The 19397-nt window shown below is 40.2% G+C and overlaps 1 protein-coding gene across 7 annotated transcripts in view; it reads left to right on the forward strand.

The window, feature by feature from the left end:
• zfhx3b (zinc finger homeobox 3b) overlaps positions 1-19397 on the forward strand; it is a 267683-nt gene that overhangs the window by 119620 nt on the left and 128666 nt on the right. Inside the window, exon 1 of one of the 7 annotated variants that reach the window (XM_079865447.1) lies at positions 335-1101. The exons of 4 other annotated variants lie outside the window; for them this stretch is intronic. The gene's annotated coding sequence lies outside the window, so the exon portion shown is untranslated. Of the gene's footprint in view, positions 1-334; positions 1102-2931; positions 3106-8451; positions 8470-19397 lie in introns of those variants that run through there. 2 more of the 7 variants (XM_079865448.1, XM_079865449.1) reach the window with 2 other exon arrangements.

Raw genomic sequence — 19397 nt, forward strand, 5'->3', positions numbered from 1 at the left:
TTTTTAAATAGAGCTGTTTATTTTTCTCAACTATTTGTCAATACATACAGAGTTTATGCAAAACGCGTATTGTTACAAGCCTGTATGCCTTTTAAAAGTAGCCTGCCATTTTCGGCACGTTTTAAGTTTGTTGTTCACAATACAGCAGATATACACTAAAATGTACCAATGTATTTTGCTTATTTAACATTTACAATGACTAAGAGAGTTGCGTTTTATTAGTGTCCACATAAAGCCGCCTTTGTTTCACTTTAGCTTATTCTAAAAAAAAAAAAAAAAAAAAAAAAAAAAAAAAAAAAATCTAAACAGTGTTAATCCTGTCATGAGATGATTTTCTTAAATAAGAGGCAACTGAAAGTGTGACGAACTTGTCGGTGTTTGTAAGCGCTCTAAACATCGCGTATTCGAGGTTAAAACTGCGCTATTTTATTTCATAAACATACACGTTTTGATTTCTAAATGTAAACTAGCGCGTCTCGCGAGCAAATAACACTGTGCAGCAGGGGCTGCGCGCGCGCGCCTCTCCACTATTAACTTTCAGTGTCTTCCTTCTCATCCAACTCTTACTTTGTGCTGTACTTAATTCCATATTTTCAATTCCCGATCACCACTTTCCTCTTTCTCGTTCTCCATCTATCCCTCCATCCCTCCCTCCCTGCTCTATCTCCCTCCTCCCTCTCTCTCTCCTCGGCTCTCTGCTGAATCTTATTGATCCAGAAGGTGGCTAATTAGCCCTTCCCGTCGTGCCTGTGTAATGAAGCACATGCGCACTGAATTAATCACAGCCATTTTTTGCAGGAAACTAATTAGCAGGAATAAAGATCCAAAGAGTTTTTTTCTTTTCAATCATCAGATCTCACTTTCACCTCTTCCTCTCTCCCTCTAACACAAGACTCATCGCCTGCTTTGCATCCAAATTATTTTTATATTGCCTTTACAACTAATACTCCGGGTTTTTACTCTCCGCAACAACAATGATCTTTCTTTTACCATCATCCTAAACGCAAACTGACCAAAAGGGACTGCCTTGATGGGATCTTTAGCCAAAGCGTCTCAATACTGGATTAAAAAGCAAGGATCTCAAAGCGGCAGCCAAACATTGTAAGTTGTAACTTTGCTTTCTCTTTCTTTCTGTCTCTCTCTTAGCGTTGCGATTATATTTAGTTTCAATAACAGACTAAAGCGATGGCTTTCGGGATTTCGCCGTACCAGCCCCGGCTTTGCCTTTTCTCCTAGCAGGATAAAGAACAGGCGATCGCAAGTTATTTTCATGCAAGTTCCTTTTATTTGCTGCCGTTTATTAGTATCGTTACCTGTGTTTACATCTGGCTTCGTCCTCGCTCTTCTCATGTCTGGAAGAAAAGAAAAGGGCAAGACAGCGATTCCTTTTTCCAAACAGTTGGATTTAAAACACACTTCTGCATGTTCATGTATTCACACGGGTCACAAAAGGACCGAATAGTGTCAAGAAAGAGGTTTTTGAGAGGGTGTCGATGTGCGAGGGTGGTGGGAGAGTAGCGGGAGCTCTGCGCGATCGTAGCCGGGAGAGGAGCGTCTTAGTCCAGCCTGCGAGTCCGTCCGCGTCCGCTGAGCGGGAAGCGTCGCCCGCTTTTTCCATTTTTACACCGATATGCTCGTTCGTCCTTTACTTTCATTTCCTCCCTCATTTAGCGAGCAGAAATCCTCAATATCGCGCCCATCGATACTTTTTCGAGTCCCTTCTAGTGTGGATTTCTCCGCCCTTTGCTTTGCTGTGCATTTCAGTTCCTCTACTTTTCGCTTCTGTCACTTTCACCGTCTTTTCTCGTTTTATTTTTCATTCCAAGCGACGTTAAAGTTGTTCTTTGCTGCTTCCCAGTCGGAGTCACATGCAAATCGATAGGCATGTGTGTGAAGTGTGTGTGAGTGTTTAGGGGAGTGTGTTTGGTATAGACGGAGCCCCGGGTCTCAGGAGCGGATCAGCCGGAGCTCAGAGCCCGAAGAGCCGCGCGACACACACAGCGATTTCGGCGAATGACTTAAAACGAGAAACCCACTCATACGGCGTGAATTTGTAAAATCTAAAAATCAAAACAATGAGATGAAATATAATCTCAACAACAGAGACAACGAGAACGAAATCAGTAGCTATTACATTTTACAACTTGCGTACGTTCTCCTGAGGGAGAAAAATTCGACGAAAAAGACTATTCAAATTATGAACATCGCCAAACAACTTCGGGTCGCTTAGCTCGAACTAGCTTAGACTATTGAGGTGAAATTGCCCCACAAATAGCCTAGCTAGACGAGGGGCTCGAATTTTAATAAAGATAAAACTTAAAGAAGACCACAGGTGTATGAATTTTTTTTTAAAAAATAAAAAAATAAAATGAGATGGGGACCTCAAAAGTGGCGTGAACGAAGAGCTATTGAGAGATAGATAATCCTTCAAAGGTATACTGACAAGAACAAACTGAAATGTGGATCCATAACAATGATATAATGTAGCCCACAGTGAGACAGAAAACGAGAAAACAGAAGAGATGCAATGGAAGGACAGACAGACCCAGAGCTGACTGACTGTTTGCAAGTTGCTCATGGATGTGCAGGGTTGGGGAAGAAAGAGAGGGGGAGGTTGAGAGACTTGGGGTCAGACGGCAAGAAACAAGGGAGCAGGGGTCACCGAGTGAGTGGAAGAAAGATAAAAAAGAAAGAGAAGGGAAAAACCCTACATTACCAATCCAGCGAAGAGTGGGAAAAGAGTGGGGTGGGTTATGTTTTGGGGTCAAACAATACACTGAGATTGTGGGGGTTAGAAAGACTATAAAAATGCACCTCAAGTTTGACCATCAAAAGAGCAGCCGAAAAGAGAGCGTGTTTGAAAAAGTCCTTAGTTTGAAGTAATTTTTTTTTTTTTTTTTTTTGGGAGAAAGAGAGATAGTGCTCATGAAGGATGGCATGCATGCAAAAAGAGTTGAGAGGATAGACGGGGTCAAATAGCCACGGGCCATATCGAAGGAATCAGGGAAGAGGTCAGAAAAACACAAATCCCAAGACCTTTTTATCCTTCCCGACGTGTCGTAACAAGAGGAACCAGAAGCTAACGCAGGGACGACACACACTTGTGTAGGTGTCTGGAAAGTGTATTTATTCAGTTTGGTCTATATATATTTATATGTTTTTTCGTTTGTTTGTTTTTTTTTTTACAAGAAAGAAGTATTACAACAGAACTGCAGAAATCTGTGTGTGTGAGGGAGAATTGCCAGGCAGAGCCATTGTGTGATTTCGTTATTATATTTTAGTATTTTCCCTTTTCTTAACCGTTTAAAAAGGGGCATAGTGAGCAACCCAGTTTTTCTGTTTATAGGAGAGAGAATGAGGGAGGGATGGAGGGAGGAACAGGAAAGATAAGTCAGGGGTTTAATGTCTCTCGGCTGCCTAGTAGAGGGGGAGCAATAATTACAAGCGTCACACAAAAAATATATATAGTATAATTCAGATGCTGTGCGTGGACTCTCACTCGTTCTAGCTCTCCCTTACCCCCCCCCCCCCCCCTCTCTCTCTCTCTCTCTCTGTGCTCTGAGCTCTGGCTTTCACCATGACAAAACAAAGACAGCAGGCAAGGTCTTTGCCATCTCACTCACTCTTCAAAAACTCATGGATAGGCTATTCAGGGCTAATCCTTTTGCGGACAGTGATTTTGATGGCAGTTGACTCATTTGTAGGAAGTCATATTGTTGCAGTATTTGTTGTCTGTCTTGCCTTTTGTGCTTCACATGGTCGTGAAACACTTAAACACGAAGCATTTAGTAACTCGCGTCCATATTCAAGCAGTGTAAAACTACGCTGTGTTGTGTGTATGTACTTAACACTGTGTTATTATAGGCTATGAACAGATTTGTGTGCTTGTTGGGCTGCTGTAAGGATAGTCGCTGTGTTACAGAAAATGTCTGACTGAGTTGTGCATATGTTTGCATTGTGGTTTGGCAGAACATTTGCATTGTCTCGAAATTCTTTTAGTTTTTTCTCAAACCTACAGAAAAATATAATCCATCTTTTTGTACCTGATTTGAAACAGACAATTCAGGCTTTTTAAAATAATAAACTCCCAACCGTTTCTGACGTATATGAACACAGACTGTTTGATTTTTAATCTTAGTTTATACACATGTGTCTCAGATTATTGTATGTTTAATTTAGCTTTCAGTATAGTGTAAAATATAGACATTGTGTTGGATGATAAAATGTTTTTGATTTGCTCAGGGAACTACTCAATTAAGATAACGTTTTCTTAATAATAGTTTATCAATTATTTATTAAAAAATATATATCTGAATTAATGTTAGCATAGAACTATTTAATTGTATTACAATTCATTTATAACTATATTATTATTTTTATTCCTGTTGTTCTTGCTATTTTTAAGAATGCTGTTCAATTATAATTTTGTAGGATTTTCATATGATACTGTCGCTTAGTGAAAATGCTTGTTCAGCAGTAGATTTGCTATACTTGCTTTCTATTATTTTTTTTTTTTTCTGAGGCTTTATTTTCTCTTTGCTTCCTCTTACAACAGCAATCGTATATATTGCCAAGTGTACTCGTCCTGGTCATGTATTGTGCATAAATTGGAGATGCTGCTGTGACGAGACGGCTTGCCGAGTGGCATTTGAGTGTGTATGGATATCGTTGTGGAGATATAGGGCAGGGGGAGACTGTGCTTTCCTCTTTACCCCTCCCTATTCTCTCTCTCTCTCTCTCTTTTGCTGGCACCCTTAGGGAAAGCCTCAGTGATGTCCTCAGTGGTAGAGGGCCCTCTTTGGGTCAACATCATGACAGGCCGCCTTTGAGTATGCTGTATGATAATAACATTAAACGTGTATACATTGTATGCAGATTTATTTTGTATTCACTTGTACTATTAAATATACATTATGCATTAAAAGTAATATTTATTTTATAGTGTGTGTTATATTTTATATTTGACAATATAAAATATCATGATCAGCAGCAATTTTTAAATACATTGTAAATTATATAAATAGTATGTATATGTATATATATATATATATATATGTGTGAATATATATATATATATATATATATATATATATATATATATATAGGCCTATATATATATATATATATATATATATGTATATATATATATATGTATATGTATCTCTGTGTGTGTGTGTTAACACTCACAGTGCGCTCAGATACAGTCTAATGTGAAGGTGAAAGCAGTGTATGCATGTGTGTGTGTGTGTGGAGAGGAGCCGATCTCTGTCACGAGTTTTCCATTAATCCAGTCGTGCCGAGGAGGAGCGCAGAGAAAGCCCAGCCACCTCCATTTGCTGTAGGGCTTGGATTGTGTGTGTGTAAATTAGGTTAGCAGGAGCACTGGGTCTGATTACACATGATGGTTTTGAATATGCAAGCCTGTGCAGTCAGGACCAGTTCTTCCAGTCGTCCCATAATGAGGGGGAGGACAATAGCGTACGTGTCAGTGCTATCATTAAACCACAGACCGGGGGTAGGCTGAGCATTGGTGGAGAGGATGGTCCGTGTGTGTGTGTGTGTGTGTGTGTGTGTGTGTGTGTGTGTGTGTGTGTTTGGGGGGGGGGATAGTTAGGTACGCTACCTGTGTAAACTCAGCTTTGCACAAGCTCAGCTCAAGCCACGGTTTCACCTTTCAGACGGTTGCATTGACTGTCTGCATGTTCCTTTCTGCTTCCTCTTTTTTTCCCTCCTCTTTTTTTTTGTTGTTGCTGTTTTCATTTATTTGTTCCCAGTAAAGTTGGCAGAAACGTCTGTGGCTTGCTGTTTCACAATACGTTATCATGTTGACTGTCTCCAAATCATTGTGGTGGAGATTTATGAGAGAGTGTGTGTGTGTGTGTGTGCACATGATCTCATCTGCCTATTATTTAATGATATATATATATATATATATATATATATATATATATATATATATATATATATATATATATATATATATATATACACACACACACACACACAGTATGCATGTGTATAAAGATATTATTGTTATATCTTTTTTATTTATTATTTATAGATCTTTTTTTTTACCCTAAACACTCTTTTGTGCATATACACACTCATGCACATTATACATGTTATAACAGCATGATTAAACTACCCCATCCAAACTGCTATATAAAGTGTTTTTATTTTTGCTTTGAAAGGAAAAAATGAGTGATATAGAACAGAAAGAGAGAAGCAGAGGTCCTCACCTGATCTACAGTAGTAGATCCTGAGCTGTTTATAGACAGGGTCAGCCCTGAAAAGGAGACATTTGTGTGTGTGTGTGTGTGTGTGTGTGTGTGTGTGTGTGTGTGTGTGTGTGTGTGTGTGTGTGTGTGTGTGTGGAACGGGGACAGGAATTCCTCTTTTATTGCGAGGAGCTGCTTTTGCACATTTTCCGTCAGTCAGGGAATATTTTGGGAGACAAACGTAGCCTTCAGCATTTGTCATTCACAGCTAATGTCATGAGGACCCACAATGCCTGCATTTCACAAACTCATGCGAAGCAAAATGGCTAATTTATGAAAAAAACAGACAACAGAATGGAGCCATTTTTTGTGTATATACTGTGAAACTGTCAAATAGGAACTGAAGAAACTAATTTGATATTTGTGTAAATATATGATAGGTTCCAAGCAGATGTTATCTCAGGCTGTTTTTGCAGTGGTACACCCCCAAGCGTGTCGTGTGTGTGTGTGTGTGTGTTTGTGAGGTTGAATTCTAGCATAGTAGCATGGCTGTACAGGCGGCAGTGTTGTGGAGGCTAGCGGGAGTCAGGGCTAGTTTTGAAAGGCAGCTCCATGTAAAGATGGACCAGCTCTTCACCCCTCCTCTTCGCTGCACCCCGGAGCCCAGCGTCCGGCCCTCCGCGCTGTCTCTTATCATCACAAAGAGGCAGAATGCATAAAACATGGAGGACACACAGACACTGGCAGCCCAGGTCGCCTTTCTCTCAATGCAGAAACAAAGCGTGAGGTCCTGTGGCCTGTGACTTCTCTCTCTCTTTCACTCTCATTCCCTCTTTTATTTTTCGTTCCCTTTCACGCGTTTTTTTTTATAAGTGTGCACATTTATTTTTGTGTAAGTGCATTCATGCAAGTGTCTTACAAGTGTCATTTTCAAATGAAAAGTCCTCTTCATGCACACGGTAGAGAATGATCTAGTTTTCATCAAACATTTTTTAGCGACTACAAATGTTAAATATAGCCATATATATGTATGATATTTACATATTTACTCTTTAAATATAATATATACAATTCTTTATATATATATATATATATATATATATAGGCTACACAAAAAAAATACATTCAGACACACATTAAACACATAATATAAATCAAATAAGATTTTTTTTTTTAATACAATAGATCTATATAAATAAAACATTTAGTAGCCTATGTATGTGTCTGTGTGTGTATACAATGCAAAATGTTCTAATAATCAAAAACTCTGTTGTAATGTCTGTTTTTATGATATGATATTAATATGATTTGTCGATTGTGTTGGTGTGAGAAGCAGACTTATCAGTCAGGCTGATCGGGGCCCTGAGAGCGTCTGCAGATGCCATTTTCCAGCGCATTTTACGCTTAGCATAACATGTGATACAGCCAGTGTTAGCCTCGGCTAGATTAGCACCATGACATGAAAACAGACCTGGATTGAGTGTGTGTGTGTATCGGTCAAGGAGTGTCGCTGTATCATGCTCTTGTCTCTCGATTTCGCGGCTGAGTAATATCACAGAAAGCAGTCATTTTTTGCATTACTGCTGCATTTCTAAAGAATATATTTGTGAGTTTTTGCAGCTATACAGTTTATTGCAATTCAAAGCTTTTCCATTTAAATGCGAGAGTATTCGCAGCAAGTTATTCCTTATTTTAAATCATATGAATTTAATTTGATTGCATTTTTTCTCCTGTCTAGGCTGCATGCTGCTCAGCAGTGGTGCGAAATAGATTTTTATGAAACGTACAGCACTTTTTTTTTCCATGAGTGACAAATCGGCGAGCGAGCTTAGATCATGTGCTGCATGTGCTGTCAGAAACGCGGGCCGTTTCTGTGCATGCGAGTGAGTGATCGACAGCACGCGTGCGTGTGTGTGTGTAGTGAGTGTGAGGGCTGCAGGAATGCTGAGTGGGAACGGGTGAAGCCCGACAGGCCGATGGCACTTCCTCTCTGTGTACGGCACAGCTTATCCTCCTCAGGATTAAAGACAGCAGAAAAGAAAAGAGCGATGGCAGGAGCCCCCCTCTCTCTCTTTCTCTCTCTCTCGCGCGCCCTCCTCTCTCCCTTTTTCCGTGTTTGGAGAAGAAGAAGAAAAAAAAAACCTCAAACAAAAAGCGTGATTCATTTGCAAATGTGCAGCAGCCCATACGGGTCCCCCATGGTGCACTGGGAGAGGAGGAGCGGAGAGAGCGAGGATGAGAGGAAATAAAGGTATAGTAGAGTCATTGGATTCTGTCTTTGTGGCGTTGAGGCCTAGCTCTAACCGTCAGGCTGGTCGGAGTCTTGAATCCATTAGTTTGGTCTGAAACGGCGCGGCTATTACAAACTGTCCCACGGATCGTTGAGTGTTTACGTGTGTGTTTCTGCACGTGTGAGCGGGGTGTTCGTGGCTTCGATTTTGTGTATGTTTATAGCACTGAAGGGGTTAAGAGGCAAAGAGATACCCCTTTGTCTCGGCGGCCCTCTTTGTCATTGTTGCGCTGGAATTGAGCTCGCTGCACCTCACTTGACCACAGCAAAGCAATAAAATGGCCCCTAAGTGCTACAGGCTCCGTGTTCATCTAACAGCACCTCTCCTCTGGGCTTTCACCTCTCTCTCTCTCTCTCTCTCTCTCTCTCTCTCTCTCTCTCTCTCTCTCACACACACACACACACACACACACACACACACACACACACACACATGTACGTGCAGGATTTAAAACCATACGTGTTACATCTGTTTCCAGTGTCATTTTTTGTACACATTTATTTTTTTTTTTTTTTTGAAAAACAGGAAAATTTTGTTGTATTTAAAATTTTATTCTGAAAATATACACTGCATCATCAAATTCATAAACTGTCAGTGTCAGTGATTGGATGCTATTTGTAGGCCTATATCTTTATTTTTTATTCCACACTTTTTTTTAATCAGTTTGTTATATATATATTTTTTTTATATATATTTTTTGCAATAATTATATGTATATATAGGTAGCCTATATAATGCACATACACATAATTATCACTCATTATATTATAAATAATTTTAAGGACACTGAACAATATGCTGAAATTAAGGGGGCCTTTTATTGTCTGTATTTATATTATCTGACTTATAATTGCTAAATAATCTAATGTAAATAATTGAAATATAACTTTTATGACATTTTTATGTTTTTATTTTATTTATGCAGCAAAAGTAATTCTGTTTTGTCTATGCTAGTTGTTTGACATGTTTTATATATATATATATATATATATATATATATATATATATATATATATATATATATATATATTTAAAAAAATAAATAAAGTGATACTCTAATATTGTGTGTGTGTGTGTGTGTGTGTGTGTGAGTGTGTGAGAGAGAGAGGATCAAGGCCAGTGTCTGGTAGAGTGAGCAGACAGATCACATTCGTCTCTGATGGCAGCCATTTTGGTGCCATTTCAAATATTTCTATGAGGAAATAAATTTAGGATTCAGTTCTGCTTTACTTTATATAACGCATTATTTATGAAACCACAGTCTCAGACTGACAATGTAATATTGTTAAATGATTTTAAGAATCACTGTTATATGTAAATGTTATTTTGTTCAGGCTTTTAATTTAGTACTTTTGCATAATTTTAGAAGCTTATTTACAAGTTGTAAATAAGCTGTATAAGCTTTTTTTTTTTTTTATAAAAGAAAAATATGACAGCAGTGCACAAATATCAGTGTCTGTGTCTCGGCGTTTAGAATAAGTAGTGTTGTTTTCAATAGTAATGATGATTGTTTACTTCGCAGAATTCTTTTCCTCCCAGACATTATAATTAAATGTTGGGAGGAAAAAAAAAGCTGTCTCTCCTTGTCGCCTTCCTATCACATAGGTATTTAATGAGACATGAGAGGTGCGGTGTGATTGGTTTATTGGCACGAGGAGTCCTGTGAGAGGTCAGCTCATTGGCTGAGGTGTTTAATTGGTACTGTTGGACACCCCTCCACCCCCTCTTGGGTGTAACTTGTTTTTGCCAGGTGCACTGCACTCTCTATTAAGTGTTACATAGGACCACAATTAAATCAGGCCTGAGTGAAGTCGTACTATTGCTGTCTGTCCCTCTGAGGACGGGGCGTCTGGTTACTCGTCCGTTACCTACATGTGCAAACACACACACACACACACACACACACACACACACACACACACACACACACCCTGTATCTGCACTGCTAAACACTTGTTTTATTCCTTTTGTGCATTTTAAGAATCTTGAGTCAAATTGATTTAATCAAAGGAGCTGTGTGACTGTTGGACACACATGTAAAAAAACACACCAAGGACAGCAGGCGACGATGTGTGGAACGAGACTTGAGACCCTTCTGTTGTTTCCGTTGAATCGACCTTGCGTCCTTAGGTTGTAACATATTCAAGCCGCTCCTCACCCTGATTAAAATTTGGGGGACTGGATGAGTGGGTTTGGGGTGTGATCGTGTCACTGGGGATTCCTCAAGGCCAGACAGCCACAATAGATCGGTGACCCCCACACCGTGACGTCACACATGCTGTCTGCCGTTCTGTCATGTGTCAGCCAGAGGCCGACCTTCTGTGACACACATCCTCTATCAGCTGTGTTCAATTTTTAAAGTCAACATAATTGACAACTATATTTTGTTTTTTTAATGCACATTCCTTGTATTATTGTGAACAATTCATCCGTGCATGTAATTAATAAACAAGTGAGTACCTTAACTAATACTAAAATACTGTCTTTCTAATTTTTAAATGTAATGACTTGCTATTTCCCTGAAGGAAAAAAAAAAAACTTTTCTACCTAGTCACATTTTCTACACGTGTTTTGGTCTCATGGAGCCTTATCTCTCAGCTGTTTCTCACCTAATTTAAAGAATACCTTATTTTTGTGGTTGATTTGTTTTATCTTTGTATTTTTTTTCTCTCTCTAAAGCTGAGTGAACTAACCGGACAGCAAATAAGTGAGAGAGCGGGAGCGAGAAAGAGAGAGGAGTGTAGGGGGGTCATGCAGAGGTGAAAGACAGGCTTGGCGCTCACATGAAACATTTATGGATCAGTTACTTTGTCAAGTGCCAGTCTTTTGTTCCTTTTTTTTTCTGTCCCTTTTTTTTATGTGCTTTGTGACGAGTTTGTAACTATACACATAAGCGAGATTACATTCTCCCCCCTTGTTTCTCTCACTGTAGTTTAACCTGATGGCTGTTTAAAGGTAGACTGGATGACACAAGTTGAGGATCGCGATGGTTTGCGGTTGCTGGAAATACACATCAAAAGCTAATTTGTTCAGTGGTATGTAAATATTAATGTCTCAAGCTGCTAATGACAGACGTGCTGTCAGGGAAAATGACACTCGTGTGACAGAGCGTCAGAATTTGTCAGAAGTCCAAATCACATACAGTATATTGAGTCATGTTGCATGTAAAAATATCTGTCTGCTAAATTCAAGATTGGCTTCTTCTCATAGAAAAGAAGAAATGTTAATGAGGTCTATTTAATAACTCAGTTGTTTCTCAGATTTTTGCTTAAGTTTCCTGATCCTCAGATGTTTCTCCTGAGAAAAAGAGTGATCTAGAGTTTCAGAAAAGATCTTAATGTCACACACTGTGCCAAGATACCACCGTCTGCAATTAAAGCCAAAGATTTCACCATGAACTCAAACATTTCTCATCAACTTGATCCCAGAACAAATTGCTTGAGCTATGCTATTCACTAATTGCATAGCTTTGTTCTAACTTTATGTCAACAATTGTCTATCACTCTATTTTTCCTAAGGAATTTTAGAAGAAACGTCTGAGAAAAAGTTGCTACTTAAATAAAGAATAACTGAAAACTCCACAGAGAATATCCCAAGCTCTGAAAGACCAATACAATTTATCAGAGTCCAATGAGTGTTAGTTTTAGGCAGGGAGAAGAACTGCTAGCAGTCGCTGCTGCGAGGGCCAGCTGTGTGTGTTTTTCTGAGTGTTCTGTAGCTTATCTCCGTTCTGGTGTGGGTATCTCCCGATGGTGACTTTCATTGTGTTTACAGTGGATGGGACGGAGGGGTGGAGGGTGCACAGACACTCGTTTCATCACTTCCTTCCTCCACTCCGATTTTATGAATCGATCTGTCATAACAACTGCTAGAGACGTGGAGGAAACTGAAAGAGAGAGAGGGAGAAGGGGGGAGGCTCATGGAAAGGAAAGAATTGTTGCATGTTGTACAGAAAGAGAACAATAGCAGCCATCCCAAGGCTAGATGAGGTGATCACGGAGCAGTTACAGGGAAGAGGTCTTGTGTTATTTTTATTTCTCAACTCCATCTGTGGGGCCGGGAGCTCATACTATCACGGTCTGAGCTGCCTGAAAGAAAACGTATTAAAACATCCCGAGAACACTATGTGTGTGCCTGCCTGTTTTTGTCAGGGCTCATTTCATAGGGTCGAAACGCTCTCATGACATAAGCAGAGAAACAGGAAGCCTGGTTGCCATCTTTCACAATCTCCTTTGAAACAGGAACTGAGAGCAGGCCATGCCGTGGCCCCTCGCTGCTAGCAGATGGGTGCCAACCTGTTGAAGGCAACGGGCACGGGGGTAGGAGAGCCACAGAGGGGTCTCCCCCCTGGGACCCCTTTCCCTCTCCTGGAGGGTGTGGAGGTGTGGTCACCGTCTGTTTTGGGCATGGCTCGTGATGGTGTGTTTAGCACTTGCCAGCGAGAGCATTTATATGCAAATGCTAAACAAGCATTGGTGAGACTAATTATGGCAGATCCCATTGAGTGCGTGCCAGCCCAGAGAGAGGAAGGGAGGTTCTACAAGCTGGGGTAGAGTTGCCCTACTTGTTTACTCATTGTCTTTCTTTATTAGCCCCTCATTGACACTCCTCCTCAACGTCAAGGGGGGTCTGTTTGCAGGGGCATCTCCTTTCTACATGGAACTGACTCCAGGACTTGGTGTACATGAGAATCGCAAGCCAGCTTGTGTTCCTCAGTTCTTGTTCTCTATCAGGGCAATGGACCAGTTTAAGGTGGGTGTACCAGTTTAAGGAGATCAGATTAGATTTTGGAATATGGTGGATGGTTGCTTTTCCACAGTGGTCTACCAACTCTAACTAGATTGATCTATATGATCTACAAGGTTGAAACGGGTCCACTAACTGAGATCTCTGCTGATCAACTATTTAGAACGAGTTCAACCAGCTAGAAACCAATAAAATTGTCTTGCCACTAAAGGCTCTGATAAACTCACAGCAAAGTTCTTTTTCTTTCTTTGCTTTTTGTGTAAAAAGAAGTTTGAAATATGTGCACATCTATATATATTGTTAGCAAACATCCTGATGCCGCCCACTCTGCTGAGAGTGGAATTTAGGTGAATATGTTAAAAACATATTCTCTTCATAACAAAATAAATAAAACAAAAATTAAAGCAGTGAGAAAACAGCAGTTAAGAAAGCATCTGATCGTAGCGATTGCTTTCATTCATGAATGTCTGACCTAAAAAAAAACCTGACCTTGACGGACTTAATAGAGAAAATGAACTGGAGAAGAGGGCTAGAGCGCACCTAGCTATTACGTAATCTCCACAGACCAATAGTAGTTCGGAGGTTTTTACCAGCCAGAGCAAACTTTCCCGAAGTCCCGAAACAAACTCCAAACAAAATTAGTTTTGGCCTGATTTTGTTCGAAATGACATCACTCCACTTCGTTCTTCGATTTCGCTATATAAGTATATCGGGCCCTTAACAGGTCACCAAGTTACTATTGCTATAATTCATCTGTAGTTGCATTTGCATAAAGTTGATCTTTGCCGAACTTTGTCACAGATGTCAGCTCAAATTGCCATTTCTCATTGAATATAACGAATTTACAGTTGTTGTCTTGCACTGCCTGTATGAACACATAAAAGCTGGTGTTAGCTGGATTTTCCAAAAGGGGGGATAAAACCTCTTAACACATGCCCTCCTACTAAGGATACTCTAACTAATTACTTGTGGTGCTCAAAAATGCATTTAGGTCAGCTTTTTTAATCACATGCAAATTTATGAGTGGAAGAGAGGGAAATATTAACTTACTGAGTCAGTGGCTCGCATTGACTGCGGACAGGGGCGGTATAAATTTGACTCTACAGTATCCCTGCAGTGCTGCCAGAGAACATAGCCACACTTACTAACTTACAGTCCAGACACAAGCAGTAGAGGCCAAGAATGAGCCAGATATGCAACAACACAATATTTCACCATTTAAAAAACCTGGCAGCACATTATTTTTAGGTGTCTGCCATAACATTGAATTTGAATTTATCATGTCGTACAGATTAGATTGTGCTGCTCCAAATGTTTACAGACAACAGCAGATCTCATATCAGCCACGCTTAAGTACGAACAGGCTTTTGTTGATTGAAAAGTGCCCCTCTCTTGCAGAAATGACAACGGTGCTGGAAGCAATTAGCTCTGATGGAATTATGGCAGAAGCAGGCAACTCTCCAAGAGAGACAAGAGGGCAGGCGATACCTCCATTTTGAGCAGAAATGTTTTGAGGTGGAGGAAATGAATTTTGACAGTGTTTGAGACTAGCCAGTTCCCTGAATTTGGGTTTGACCTCGGTGAATATAAATCAACTGGATAAGCTTTGCTCTGGTCTGCTTTCCAGCTCTTTCTTAGACTAGCTCATCCCTCAGTACTTGTTTCTCCTGCAGTTAAATCTAATTAGTTGTGGTGCCTCTTTAGTTATCCTTATTGTGGACTTAGGTGAGACACTATAGCTCTATTCCACAACCTAGTGAGCTGCCAATCTAGACAACATTCCAAGGGATCAATCATAGGTAGGGTTGCAAAGGGGCGGAAAATTTCCGGTAAATTTCCATGGGAAGTTAAGCTGGGGAATTTTGCTGGGGAATAATTTCTTATGTGTACAAGTAATTGTACACATAAGAGACGGATAGATACATTATTTAAGGTTATTTCTATTTGTTAGAATATTGATATATGAACTTGTTGTCAAGTAAGCCCCGTTGCGAGCATGTCTAAACTTTCAGTGTGCTGCACTGCTCTAGTTGACTTCTGCACCTTCCCCCTCGAAAATATCACGTTAATTTTGAAAACGTAATTCCTTTTGTGGATCCTCTTGGTCATTCTTCATGTTTCTTTGACAAATATCAGTGTCTCAGTCTCACGCATGCTGCACGTGAGTTAACCACGCCTACTAATTTTCATGTTGCGGTATACACGGAATGAAAAAATCTGTTACGGTTGACATTTTCTTCCGCGGTAACGATATATACCGTCATACCGCCCAGCCCTACTTATGTGGTAAATAAAGTTATGCTAGCTTATTTAGCATCTAACTTATCAGCTTGCTATCTACTAGATGAATACATTTGTATGTGATATTTGCAATTTAAACATTTAATAAATATATTTCCCCATAATATCATCAAAACTTACTTCACTTTGTTTAGTCCACAGGCTCAAATGTGTGCCTTCAATAGTCTTGTGCTTTGGGCTTCTGTACATGTGATGGAGGCATGCACAGTGCCAGTAGGGGGTGTGGTCTCAATAGCCATGCAGTAAGCAGTGTGCTATGTGCGTGTGATTGAGGAATGGCATGGATATTCAAGTGTATTTGAATGGCATCTGTTTGTTTTAGTCAAGATTATGCTAAAATATACTTTCCTCAACTATATTTAAGTTCCCTATGAAGAGCCAACCCTCAACTTTGAAAATTCCCAGTTTATTCCTGTTTATTCCCATACATTCCTGTTAATTCCCTTAAATTCCCATTAATTCCCATGGAAAGTTTCCATCTTTGAAAATTCCCAGAATTTTGCAACCCTAATCATAGGCTCACTGCCAATGCGGCAGCTGATCCAGAAAGGTAGGCAGCAATATTATGCTGCCTTCTATGATGCTTGTTTCATCCAAATTTTAAAACAGCATCAAGATTGTTGACTGTCAAGAGAAATGTCAATGATATACTCAACCTTTTTGGCTCCAAGGCCCTTGTTTGCGGAGGCTCTCCTATCTAGCTCAGTAGGTTTTGGAACAGAGCCCATTACTGTGTACTGCAGCCATGCATGCTAATAATTAGCATAGAAGACAGACAAAGTGAAAGAGAAAGATTTTTACTGTCTTTTCTTTCTTTCTTTACACTGCCTCTTGAGTTTCACTACCATGCTGCCTTTTCACTGTGCCAAGCTCAACTTCCACACATGTACTCACACACTTAAACACATAACTAGCTCTATGACTGTTTGTATGCTCAGTGTCTGGTGAGGGGCATGTTTGGCTGGGCCACGGTGGTTTGATCAAAGGTTGTGTATGTTTGTATAAGCCATGGTTCTTCACTGAACACAGCTGGTCAGTACTGTCTCTCTTGCAGAGGATAAAACAAGTTCTTCTAGACCTCTGCCCTGGACAAGGGCCTCTCTCTTCTCTCATTGTGCCAAACAACTGTCACATACACATACAGTGGCCCAAAAAAATATTCGGACAGTCAAGGCACACTTCAAATTTATCATTTCAAACCCAGATGCATCCAAACAAATGATGCTTCACTTTTCTGAGACATTTTTATGGTTATTTTTAATCAGCTGGTCCCAAAGTAATTTTTAGTAAATGTATGAAGCAAGTTCTCCTCAAGTTCACACAGGTGTCCTAAAAGAGTAACAGATGTACTTAATTATATTAACTGTGAACAATATCCAATAATGTTTGACAACAAGAAAGCGTCCAAAATATGGCTAGTTTTACCAAATAAAAACAAACTTCTTTTTGTGATTTGTTTTCTTTCTTAAAGTGTACATTTCCTTTCTTCATTCAAAGTAAATGCTTTAGTATTTTATGATCAATGCAATTACATCCATACATTTTAACCCACCGTTAAAGATCTTCACAATAGCTGTTTTTTTGTTTTTGGTTAAATACATTTTCTTTAAATTCCCCTCTCTCCCTCTTTCAAGTTGTCCTGTTTTTTCCTTCTGCATTCCTTTCTCTCGCCTACTTTTAACATTTTTTTTTTATATATTTTCTCAAGGTGCTTTTCTTTTCATTGTCCTTTCTCTCTCTTTCTCTGTAGCCTTTTCTCCCCATGTCGTCCTGCTTTTTTTCTCTCTGTCTTGTGTGTTCAGACTCTGTCAGAATTGAGAAAGGCATTCAGGGCCCTTAATCCCAATTCCCTCTATCAGGAATGCAAATGTGTGTGTGATTGTGTGACCCACCAGGGCCTGGCAACATCTGCAGGGCTCAACAATAAGGTGGCCCGCTGGTCTGCGGCCGGTGTGAGAACGAGTTTGGGCCAGTTGACGGAACTGTCACTTGCCCTGGCAGGTCACAACATCACTACGCTTTAATGCTTGAAAACTTAAACATTTCGGTTTTCGTGATGTTACGTAATGTTGTTACGGATTATGCTTGTTAAAACTTGTCACCAAGGTGACGTTATCTAGCTGGCTTACATGCACTGAATAGTTGTTGTAATTTCAAGAATTAATTATTTTATTGTTAGTAGCATTGGTAAGAACTGGCTGAAATTTAGAAAAAACAAATCAGTAGTTTTATAATTGATTAAACTTTACATTTTTATAATTAGAATGGCCAATCTGAACTACTAGCTTGACCAGGCTAAAAAAAAAAAAAAAACGTATTGTTGGTCCCTGATCTGCATGAGGAGCCCCCCCCCCCCCTCATACTCGCACTCTCTGTGAAATCATTGTTTCTCTTCACGGCACCATTAACCTTGTCCTGCATGGCCAAGCTCCCAGTCCGGCCCCTTTCAGAGGCCATTTTTCTATACCACGTCTGACCATCTGGACACTAGACATAACACACTGTTGACTTTCCTTCAGTAGTATGTATATGCGGCTTTGGGCAGGGGGGTGGACTGGGTGAGCCCTTCTGTCAGGCCTGTGGTTGATATTCATCTGGCTGGTAGCAACTAGAGGATCCGTCCCTCATGATTAACCCACTTCACGAGTCTAGGTGGAGCCTGTCCACGTGTTGGAGTAAAGCTGTGATGTCAGCCAATAAAATGTAGTTATTAGATTTGCGCCCACCCCTCTCTGACAGGTATCAGAGGAGAGAGAAATGATTGTTTGGATTGTCTCTGTTTTCGAAATGATAAATTAATGGTAAAGCGCAACTGACAAAGTGAATCTGCGTCAAAGCCAAGTAGCGCTGATTGAATTACAGTTTCAGAGACCTAAACTCTGGCCACATTCCTGCATTGACTCGCAAGCCGCAACATTGGCTTGGACGAACACATACACACAAAGGCTTCATCTATCTATCTATCTATCTATCTATCTATCTATCTATCTATCTATCTATCTATCTATCTATCTATCTATCTATCTATCTATCTATCTATCCATCTATCTATCTATCGTCTGTCTGTCTGTCTGTCTGTCTATCCATCTGTCTGTCCTCACAAGAGAGCACATAAGAGAACCAAACTTGCAGTCAAGGCTAGTTTTCCGATTTGTAAAGTAGTGCGAGCTAGCACGTGGTCGCACATGGCCACACACCCCTCGCATTCAGCGAATGGTCGACAGCAGGGGAGTGGGTGTGCGTGTAGGTCTGTGTATGGATCCCCCTGCAGTCACACACTGTCTTCCTCACAGCATTTATGTTGGAACAGCGGTGCCGGCCATTGTTATCAAAGGCGCGATTAATCATTACATTTGTGCAAAGCAGGGGCGCTGTTGCCATGGGGACCCAAATGATCTGCACTGCTTTGCATATCAACAGAAAAAGTTTACAATCGTGGCAGAGCAAGGGCGAGGCCTCAACTGAAACCTGCGAACCTGCCTCGTTCTCCCTCCCTCTCTCTTTTTTTCTTTTGCTCATTCACTCTTAGTGAACGTACAAATAGCTCTTCAACAAAGCCTTCCGCAGCTAATCAAGATGGCCCCTAATGAGGCAGGCTTGAGAACACAGAGGTAAAAAAGCGTGTTAAGCACTCAGGAAATCCCATTCACATTGATATGGCTCTGTTTAATATCAGATGTGTCCACTAATAAACTTTACAACAAGAGGACAGAAACTTTTCACCTTTTTTTCCTCATAACATCCACCGATCAGACAGTGTTATGACATCATGCGATGCTTAACCGCTTGAGTAATCTGCAGGACAGAAGAGGAAGTGAAAGCGAGAGAGACTTGGCAGTGC

The sequence above is a fragment of the Squalius cephalus genome (genome assembly GCF_949319135.1).
Source record: "Squalius cephalus genome assembly, chromosome: 3".
NCBI lineage: Eukaryota > Metazoa > Chordata > Actinopteri > Cypriniformes > Leuciscidae > Squalius > Squalius cephalus.